The 9,905-nt window shown below is 48.5% G+C and overlaps 1 protein-coding gene across 6 annotated transcripts in view; it reads left to right on the top strand.

Annotated features, from left to right (window-relative positions):
* Positions 1 to 2,425: 2,425 nt before the first annotated feature.
* The window catches only part of Evi5 (ecotropic viral integration site 5), a 146,007-nt gene continuing 138,527 nt past the window's right edge, over positions 2,426 to 9,905 (top strand). For 2 of the 6 annotated variants that reach the window (XM_060381100.1, XM_060381095.1), the window contains exon 1: positions 2,436 to 2,845. The gene's annotated coding sequence lies outside the window, so the exon portion shown is untranslated. Of the gene's footprint in view, positions 2,846 to 3,392; positions 3,412 to 4,528; positions 4,702 to 9,905 lie in introns of those variants that run through there. The other 4 variants (XM_060381099.1, XM_060381098.1, XM_060381101.1 and 1 more) reach the window with 4 other exon arrangements.

Here is a 9,905-nt window from a genome sequence, read left to right as displayed (position 1 = left end):
TCTGTCCCTGTCCCCGCTGCTTTCACTATATCCAGTTTCGCCTTTTCCGGAAATCTGCAGACACAGAATCATATGCTATACACACTGTTGTCATTGATTTTCTAATTGATGATCCACTCACACACTTTAAAGTGGAAAAGTACTATTTTAAGCCTTTGGGTATTTGTAAAAAAAGTTGTTCTCCTAGCTCTGAAAACGCTTCATTCTTAGTTGCCTTCCACTTTTGAAATAACCCGTTAATAGTTTCGTGGGCATGCATGGCTATCCTTCTATCCTTTTTTTTTTAAATTATTTTTTTAATTTTTATTAATTACACTTTATTCACTTTGTATCCCCCATAAACCCCTCCCTCCTTCCCTCCCGGCCCCACCCTCCCTCCCCCTTCTTCACGCATGCCCCTCCCCAAGTCCACTGATAGGGGAGGTCTTCCTCTCCTTCCTTCTGATCTTAGTCTATCAGATCTCATCAGGACTGGCTGCATTGTCATCTTCTGTGGCCTGGTAAGGCTGCTCTCCCCTCAGAGGGAGGTGATCAAAGAGCAGGCCAATCAGATTATGTCAGAGACAGTCCTTCTTCCCATTACTATGTAACCCACTTGGACGCTAAGCTGCCATGGATTACATCTGTGCAGGGGTTCTAGGTTATCTCCATGAATAGTCCTTGGTTGGAGTATGAGTCTCTGGGAAGTTCCCTGTGTTCAAATGTTCTGGTTCTGTTGCTCTCCTTGTGGCCTTCTATCCTTCTTAACTGGGAGGTTTGAACACGGTTTTAAACATTACCCAAAGAACACCTCAGCCGGGAGAATTTAAAATTTGTTTTTATAATAACTAGGGTTTTTCTAGGTTCTGACTCCAGACGTTGAAGTGTGACATTTACCTGTGAGGTCAGTAATGTTTGAGCCGTGTCTTATTCAAGTCTGGTACCTGTGACTCTCAAATTCATTGAATACACATGAAAATATGACAGAATCAAGTAAAGCCAAGCTCCACGCCTTATGGAGCCAGACGTTAGTGGGAGAATCAAAGATTCCCAAGAGTCCTGTGATTGCAGTGTTCTGGAAGGTGACTGCCAGGGCTAATGTAGGAAGAGGCACAACTCAGACCCAGGGACTAAGGCCTCGGCAAGAAGTGAGGCCAGAAGAGCTTACCAGCGACACAAGTTTGCAAAAACTCTTGGGAGCAAGGAAACCGGTCAAAGAGGTCAGCGTGGCCGGAGGAGGAGCAGGCTGGAATGTGGGCTGAGTTCAGAGGAGAGACAGAGAAGGGGTCAAGGTGGCTGGCCCTGGAGGGTTTGCTTTAGGGCTTTTTTTTTTTTTTTTCTTTCTAAGAGAATGGAACACCGGATCAGACTTGGACAAGGTCACATGGTACAGTATTTGAACAAACATTCTTCTTGTGGTTAGAGATGTGGAGAAGGGTAGGATGTGAATACATGCGAGGGTTAGGCCACTGTCCTTCCACTCTACCTGCAAGTGAGAGTAATTCTGACTAAGGTGGTTGGTGATGGGACCAGATTCAAGGAAACATTAGCAGATTAAAGCAACAGGATTTGCAAATAAACTGGAGAGGTAGACTATAAAAATGTTTCTTGGTATGAAAGATGCATTAAATTAAAATGAAGTTTTTGTTGTGTCTCCCGTGTTGCCCTGGCTGTCCTGGACTCAGTCTGTAGACCAGCCTGGCTTTGAACTCAGAGATCTGACTGCCCCTGCCTCCCAAGTGCTGGGGTTAAAGGCTTGAACCACCACTCCCAGCTACAATGCTGTTGTTAAACTGAATTTAATAACACCACCTAAAGTTATGCAAAAAATTGCCTTGGACTGTTTTGAAATTTTCAAAGGTTTTAGCTGGGCGGAGGACATGGTTTTACTTCCCATTTTTTCCTTCCTGATCTTTTTTGAAAATACTCTTAGGTTCTTATGCTGGCGGAACGTTTTCTGCATAGGTCTTATATAGATTTAAAAACCAGAGCAGCAGGTTGGTAAACAATTTCGGAGCTCTTCCGCCTGTATGATAATTACTATCATTTTGGTCACTTCTAAGTGTATTACAAAAACGATGTACATTGCCTTTGTTATTTCTTGCCTGCTTCTCCTGAGATAGGCTGTTTTCGTCCCGGACTAAGTAATTTCCTTCTGAGAATTTCTTCGCTGACCCTCCCGGCCTCTGCGGGACTTAGCAGAGCCCTGCGCGTCCCAGGCCCCGCATCCCCGCATGTGGGCGCCGAGGAGACCCCTACGCTGGCGCGGGATGCTCGCCCTGGGCTCCGAGGGTGTGTGTGTGTGTGTGTGTGTGTGTGTGTGTGTGTGTGTGTTCAGCCGCCCTGACCGCTGAGGGCGACCGGGGAAGCCAGCGGCCTGCAGGGGGAGGACCCCGGGCCGGGGGAGGACGGCTGGGCGCCCGGCAGGGGGGAGGACGCCCGGGAGGAGGGCCGGGCGCCGGGAGGGGGCGGAGGGCCCCGCGCGGCCTCCCCGCCTCCGCTCCGCTCCGGCCAATCCCTTCGGCTTGTGCTCCGGCTCCGCCAACCCGGCCGGGGCCCGAACCTGCTCGAACCCATTATGCCGTAGAGGCCGCCGGGGCGCAGTGAGGCCCTCGCCGCGCCTGCGCCCTGGGCGTTCCTGAGGCGGCCCGGCCGGAGCGGGCGAGCGGGCGAGCGCGGCGCGGGCTTCGCCTGAGGCGCGGGCGGGGCGGCGAGCGGCCGGCTCCGAGGTCCCGAGCGGGGCTGCGCGCGGGGGACGCGGGGGACGCGGCCGCGGGGCCGGGCCGAGGCTCCGGGAGGCGGCGGCGCGCCCGCCGGCTGGATGGGAAGTTCATGTTGACGGTGACGTCCACGCCAGGTTTCCAAGGTGAGCGGCGGCGCGCCAGGCCGGGCTGCGGCGCGGGGGGCGCGGCGAGCGCGGCGGGCGCGGGGCGGGCTCCGTTCGGGGCCGCCGGGGGCCCGGGCCGCGGCGGAGCGAGCCCTCGGGGCCTGCGCTCGCCCCCCGCGCTCGCCGGCCCGGCCCGGCGGGCGTCCGTGCGTCCGCGCTGCGGGCCCTGCGGCCGCTCCCCAGCGCTCGGCCTCCGGGGCCGCGGCCGGCGAGCTGGTGCCTCTGACCTTCGGTCGCGTCGGGGCGGCCTCGCCCCGGGGGTTCCGCAGACCCCGGGAGCCTCGCCGTCCTGCCGCCGCTGGGCGACTCCCCTCCCGTCGCCGGGAGAACGCTCGCCTCTCTCCGCCGCCGGGAACGCCGCCCGCAGCCTCCCGAAGTTCGACAGGCGTGACCTGTCGGGACTTTTGTAAAGTCTTCGCTCGGGCTTTCGTCTTGGAAGCTTATTAGGAAACATTAGCGTTCCCGGAGTTTGCTTTTTGCACAACAGAAAGCCCTCGCCTTCCTTGAGAAGTCTGTGTCAAGGAAATCCTAGAAAAGGTGTTCAGGTATCTCTGTGGCAAAAGGTCACAGTTGTCAGTTTCAGGTGGTGAGTTTAAGGGAATCGGCACAGGCCACGAAGAAACCCGTTCCTGGCTTGGGATGTACCTTGAAGGAGTGCAGTTACTGTGTTGTTGATATTTGGTTTTGTTTCTGGGTCAAAGTCTTGCAGTGCAGCCCAGGTCGCCCCCAAACTCCTGCCTTCTGCCTTCTTGCAGGACGTTGCCACTGTTTTTGGTAGATTATTGTTCTTAGGTTTCAGGCTTTTGGGCTTTTATCAAGGCGGTTGTACCACTTAGTCCTCCGTGAAGCGCCAGTACTTCTGATGGGGCTTGTCATCTTTAGAAAAAGCGCCGTGTGGGTGCTTGGACAGTGTGTGAGGCTGTTTTGCATGGTTTTTGTTTTGTTTTGTGGTGATTGAGGTTAAAAATACCGTATCAGCCATTTTGGTATTAATCTTTTGTGAAGTGACTCTTACGTATTATGCTTAGTTTTTCATTATCTGTATTTTTCTGACTTTTAGTTTTGCTTTTTTTTGCAGTGGGGAAGGAACCCATGTCCTTGCATGAGCAACTTTGTTACTTTCCGAGGTTTCTTTTATCAGTGGTCTGACAATATCTGCAAAATTCCAGAAATAAACAACTTAGTCTTAATTTTATTTTATTTTTATTGAACTTATTTACATGCTCTTGGCCAGGCACCGTTCTGAGTGCTTGACACACATTAGCTCACTTAGGTTTTGAATTTTGAATTACACGCGGTTTTGACTCTCTGAACGCTCTCCAAGTGGGGTTCCAGCTGCTCCTTCGTCCAGTGTCTCGCGGTAATCCACGGTCGGGCCGTTGCACTGCCCGTGCTGCAGTAGCTCTTATTAGTAATGGCCCCGAGTGCAAGCAGTGGGGCTGTGAAACGCTCCTTTGAAGTGGAGAAGCATATATTCTTGACATCACCATCATCATAAAGCTGGGTAGTGTAGGTGTTGCTAAGATCTACTGAAGAACAATCTACTTCTGTAAAATTGTGAGGAAGGATAAAGGAGTGTGATGGTTTTGCACTTGAGCAGGAGCAGCACAGCCTTGTTGTGATGGGTCACGTGACCGGTGCTGTGGGAGCTTCCGGGGATCCAGCAGTGTCTTGGAGTGTCTCCGGTGTGGAGACGGGACCTGATCCAAGCCTCTGCTGCCAGCGGTCTGAAGCTGGGCGCAGAGGAAGTGGCCAGTGGTGGCTGCTGTTGCTGAGCACGCTTCTGCTTAATCCCTTGGCTCGCCGCCTTGAACCTCACACTGGAGTTGCTCCAGGTTAGTTTTCCAGGAATAAATTATGAGTCTACCTGTTCCCTTCCACAGACGAAATGTCTTAATGCAGCCGTGTGCCTCTTCACCACTGACTGACCTTGAGTGATGAGCTCCGCAGTCTTTCTGGGCTTTTGTGAGCCCCTTCTTGACCACAGTCCTGTCTGTAAGCTGTAGATTCGGCTCCCCCCTCACCTCTCCTCTAGTTTGCTCTGTTTTCTCTGGTCTGTCTCAGGGTGTTGATGCTAGTTTCACTCAGCTGTGTTTTCTCTGCTTAGTTTGCATCCTCCAAGTTAACTTTCAACCTGTATTATTGCTTGGTTAGTAGCGGCCTTCTCAAGACTGGCTGGTAGGCCCTTGTTTTTTGTTCGTGGTTTAGAAAGAGCACCTGACAGCTAATTGGAAGACCAGAGTTTGTAGGTAGGATTTGCTAATGGCTAGGTTTAATGTATAGTGTATCTCAGGCAATAGTTCTCTGAGTTGGTTCTATCTTAGAATCTTAGGAGAGCTTTAAAAAAATATCCTTGTCATTATGAGACTGAGTACATCAGAATCTCTAGGGGTAGGACCCATGCAGTAGTACTTCTGAACTTGATGTATTAAGCCTGTCGTGGTGGTGCACGCCTTTAATCCCAGCACTAACAGAGGTAGGTAGCTGTCTGAGTTTGAGTCTAGCCTGGTCTATAGAGCTAGTTCCAGGACAGTGAGGGCTACACAGAGAAACCTTGTCTTGAAAAGCTAAGTAAATAAAGTAATATTCACAGTATTAAGTACATGGTTTGATGATTTCACCGTGTAACTGACATGGAATCAGAGCATGAATTCTTTTGTGCCATTTTATTCAATGTACCTATTCTCTGCTCGTGTTCAAACATTAGTGTCTGGGTTTTTTAATAAGAAATTATTATTAGAGTTTGTATGTCTGTGAGCATGTATGTGCAGGGGTATGCATGCCATGGAGTGTGTGGTGGTCAGAGCAGTGGTTTGCCCTTCTACTTTTGCATGTGTTTCTTTATAGCTTCTGAAAATTTGTAATGATTGTGTCTTACTCTGTTTTCCTTGACCTTAATGGTTTGTGTGTTAAAAACACTAGAGTAACAACAGCAGAATTTCATTTTCTTTCTTCACACATACCATTTTGTGTGGTATATGTGTCTGTGTGCACGTCTGGAATTGGCCTCAAGTCTGGAGCTTGCCAATCGACTAGGCTGGCCAGCAGGCCTCAAGGATCTTGCTGTTCCTCATCTCTAGAGCGGGATTAGATTCATGCTGCTTTGTGCCCAGTCTCTCGTGAGGGAAGTGAGGATTTGAACTCAGATCCTGCCAGCACTTGATCAACTGAGCTATTTTACCAGTCCCAGCAAAACTTTATCAGTGTTTTTATGAAGAAGCAAAATAGGTTTTGTGATCAGCTGCCTTGTGTTATGTGTGTGTGTTGGCATCTCACGTCTGTTCTGTCATCTTTTGTGCTTCACACATTTTAGGTCTGTTTTTCAAACAGTTACACGCTAGGGTGCCAGGTGGGAGAGGACTTTTTTAATCAAATCCTCCTCCCCCCTCCCCCATTCTTTGTCTTGCTCTGAGACAGAGACTCTTTCAGCCCAGGCTGACCATGAACTCCGGATCCTCTTGCCTTCATCTCCCGCTGCTGAGGCTGATGTAGTCAAGACCAGCTCTAGTCTCACATCCTTTTTAAAAGTGCTCATTGTTCCAGAATCTGACAGTGTCAGAATTGGGAACTATTTTAAAGATAGTTCAGCCTGATGAACTGTGTGATGCTTTCTGTAAAGCACTGTTTGTCCTAAGTGTGGGAAAGTCTGGTAAGAGGTGAGAAGTGTGTTTGGGTATTTGGAAGCCTGTAAATCTCCGTGTGCATTAACCGCTGCCTGAGCAGTAATAGAGTTTGCATATTTGTAATGTTAAAACTTATTGAAAAGTTAGGATGTCTTTGCCACTTCGGTTAATTACACTTAAACAAAAGTACTGTGGTAGGGAGAGGAAGTACTTAAAAATGTCTTATTTAGAAAATGACCCTCCTCCGGTACGTGGGGAGGGGCTGGGCCTAGCACACACTAGCGCGCTACTACATAGTTATTCTTGCAGACTTGTTTAAAAGCTGCACACCAGAAAAAGCAGGAAAGTACTGTTAAAGCGGATAGATCTTTGCACTCATGAGCAGGGGGAACCGAAGCCCGCCTTTAAAGCGCCTGTGCTAAGTGTTGGATAGCCTGGCTGTTCTCTCTTCCTCTTCACCCTCCTATTTCATGTTTGGGTTTTTTCTCCTAAAACATTTATTTTTATGTGTGTGGGTGTTTTGCCTGCATGTATGCATGCATGTCTATATGGTATGTGTGCAGCACCTACAGAGGCTGGAAGAGGCCATGGGATTCTCTGGAGTGGAGTTCCAGAGAATTTTTTGCACCACATGGGTGCTGGGAAAGAGCCACCATGCTCTTAGCCAGGGAGCCATCTCTCCAGCCTCGTGCCTTAATTTTTGAGGTGGTTCTCTTACGTAGTTCAGGCTGGCCACATACTTGCTTTGCAGCCAAGACTTGCTTTGATCTGTTTTTCTCGCTGCTACCTCCCAAGTGTGCAAGTATGGGTGTGCACACATGACGTGGCCTATGAGCTCACGCCTCTCTCTTAGCTCTCCTCTCTCTCCAAGACAGGGTAGTCTTGGCTGTCTTGAGCCTGTGACCAGGCTGACTTGGAAGCCACAGAGGCCCTCCTGCCTCTTCCTCACCTGGCCCCACACCTGGCCCCACACCTGAAGAGCTTTCTTTTTAGAACATCAGGGAGTTGGCTCAGCAGGTGCTTGGTGTCTTGATGACCTGAGTAGGAACCCACAGGGTGAAGGAGAGAACTGACTCTGCTGGCTGTCCTCTGACAGCTTGCCCTGGTGTGTGCGTGCGTAGCCACCCGTAATACATCTTAATTTTTTTTCTAAGTTCCACTTAAGCCAAGTTTGAGTTTGGCCTCATTGTGGAGCCTTGCCTGGCCTAGAACTTGCTCTGTAGATCAAGATGGCCTTGAACTCAGAGATCTGCCTGTTTCTGTGCTAGGGTTAAAAGTGTATACCACCATGTGTAGCAAAGTGACAGAATTTTTACTCTATAGTTTCTGAAGGTGGAAATAATATGTATGCTTCCTATAGGGTAAGCGCACACAATTTAAAGTGTGTATGTAGTGTGGGTGTTTAGATTCGTGTCTGTGTGTGTTGAAGCAGGGTCTCAACTAAACGGATTATTGATCATGGCTAGTCTAGCTTGGTGGAATCCCCTCTTTGGGGATTTCTTTTCGGTTTTTCAAGACAAGGTTTCTCTGTGTAGCCCTGACTGTCTTGAGACTCACTATGTAGACCATGCTGGCCTCAAATTCACAGAGATCCTCCTGCCTCTGCTTCCTGAGTGTTGGGTTTAAAGGTGTGTGTGTCATCACTACCCAGCTTCCTGGTTTTTTTTTTCTTTTTTATTTCCAGAGCTGAGGACCAAACCCAGGGCTTGTGCTTGTTAGGCAAGCGCTCTACCACTCAGCTAACCCCACCCGCTTCCTGCTTTCTTAAGGAGTACTGAAATTTCAGGGTGGCCTCTGTGTCCACCCTGCCAAGTACTTGGGTGCTGGGATCCAAACTGTCCTCCTGAAACTTGCCTGCATGCTTTTACCCACTGAGCTGCTCCCAAGCAGCTGTCCTGTTAAATTATGTCCTGTCATTTTTTTATATTAAACTATGCTTATGAAATTTGTGATGCTAACTAGATTTTTTTTGGTAATATTTAGCACAAAAACTGTGAGCCCTATGCTGCTTCTCATAGTAATTTTTAACAAGCTTTAACAATACAAAAGTGCTTACCACTGCACAAATCCTTACTTTTTTGCTACATCAGAATTGTTTTTCTTTTGTGCTTATATATAAAGCATTCAAGATGTCATTCAGAAATGACCTTGGCCATTATTGCTTAGTCTGATAGTCTCCTCATCAGAAACATGTCAGTTAATTTGTGTTTTTCAGGTAGAGCCTGTTGGCTTTGGTTTCTTCAATTTCTTCACAGAGGCCTGTCTCCTGTCTCATTCCTGCAGCTTGTCAGCTGTCTGTTACTGTGATTGTACTTGAGATTGTAATGCCAGGTTCACAGGACCCTCAGAGACTACCAGGAGAGGACTGGATGCAATAGCAAGAGAGCTTTATTACGAGAGCGATTGAACTCAGGACCCAAGTCTCACTAACGCAGCGGTAGAGAAGTGGGACCCTGAGCCCTGAGTGAGCAGGGTTTTTAAAGGGAAAGACTGTAAGCAGGGGGTTTCCATGACGGGGGGGGGCACATGTTTTCATGACAGCAAACAGGGGGGTTCATGCCTTGACATTACAGGATTAGGTAAAAGTTAGAGGGGTGAGGTGACCTTCTCTGAATCACAATTACCTAAGGCATACAATCACAATTGCTGTTCTTCTGAAACTATATCTGAAACATTGGGGAGAATTTTCCCACCAGATTCTCAACCGATTCTCATTGATTATTGCCAGGGAGATTGTCTCTATTTTTTATAAAGTATTTATTTTGTGATATTTCCTGGAGGCTGTTGCTAGGAGAGTTAACTTTTTTTCTGCCGAGTGCATATTTTTTGGTATTTCCTGGTACCTGAATTCAGCTCCCAGTCAAGATGGCTCTTTATTTCAAAATGGAGTTATACCCAGGCTAACTTAAACTCTTCAAGATCCTTTCCTGCCTGAGCACTCTACTGTTGTTTAGTGTGTCTAGCCAGGCGCTCCATCACTGTAGCTCGCTTACTCTTTTAAGGGGCCAGAGACAATGCTGTTCAGTTCTTGTTCATTGTCCTTTGTACTGATCCAGCGCTCAGAGCTGTTGGAAGAATGCTCCCAGAACTTTCTAAACTGGCCCAAATCTGGGCTTTCTCTGTTGGTTTTGCTCTTGGTTGTCTCGTGAGCTCATTATTAGGATTCCTGAAGGACCTGCTCCTTCTCGGACGGAATTGACTTTCCAGTGGCTAACTGCTGTCTGGCGGTTACTGGTTGGTGGGAAGGTTTATAAAGCATTGGGATAGACACGAGGATGCAGGTGTGGGCTGAAGTGATGAGTTGCTGTCTTTGGCCTCGTGTAGATACTTTGCTATGTCAAAGGATTTTTTTTTTTAATCAGTATATTGGAGCAGTGTTAGTGGATACTGGATAAAATTGTAGTTTTAATAAACAG

This window comes from Meriones unguiculatus, chromosome 3 (assembly GCF_030254825.1).
Source record: "Meriones unguiculatus strain TT.TT164.6M chromosome 3, Bangor_MerUng_6.1, whole genome shotgun sequence".
NCBI classification, from domain to species: Eukaryota; Metazoa; Chordata; class Mammalia; order Rodentia; family Muridae; genus Meriones; species Meriones unguiculatus.
Note: the sequence above shows the minus strand (reverse complement) of the source record. Positions and strands in the feature narration are given on the sequence as shown.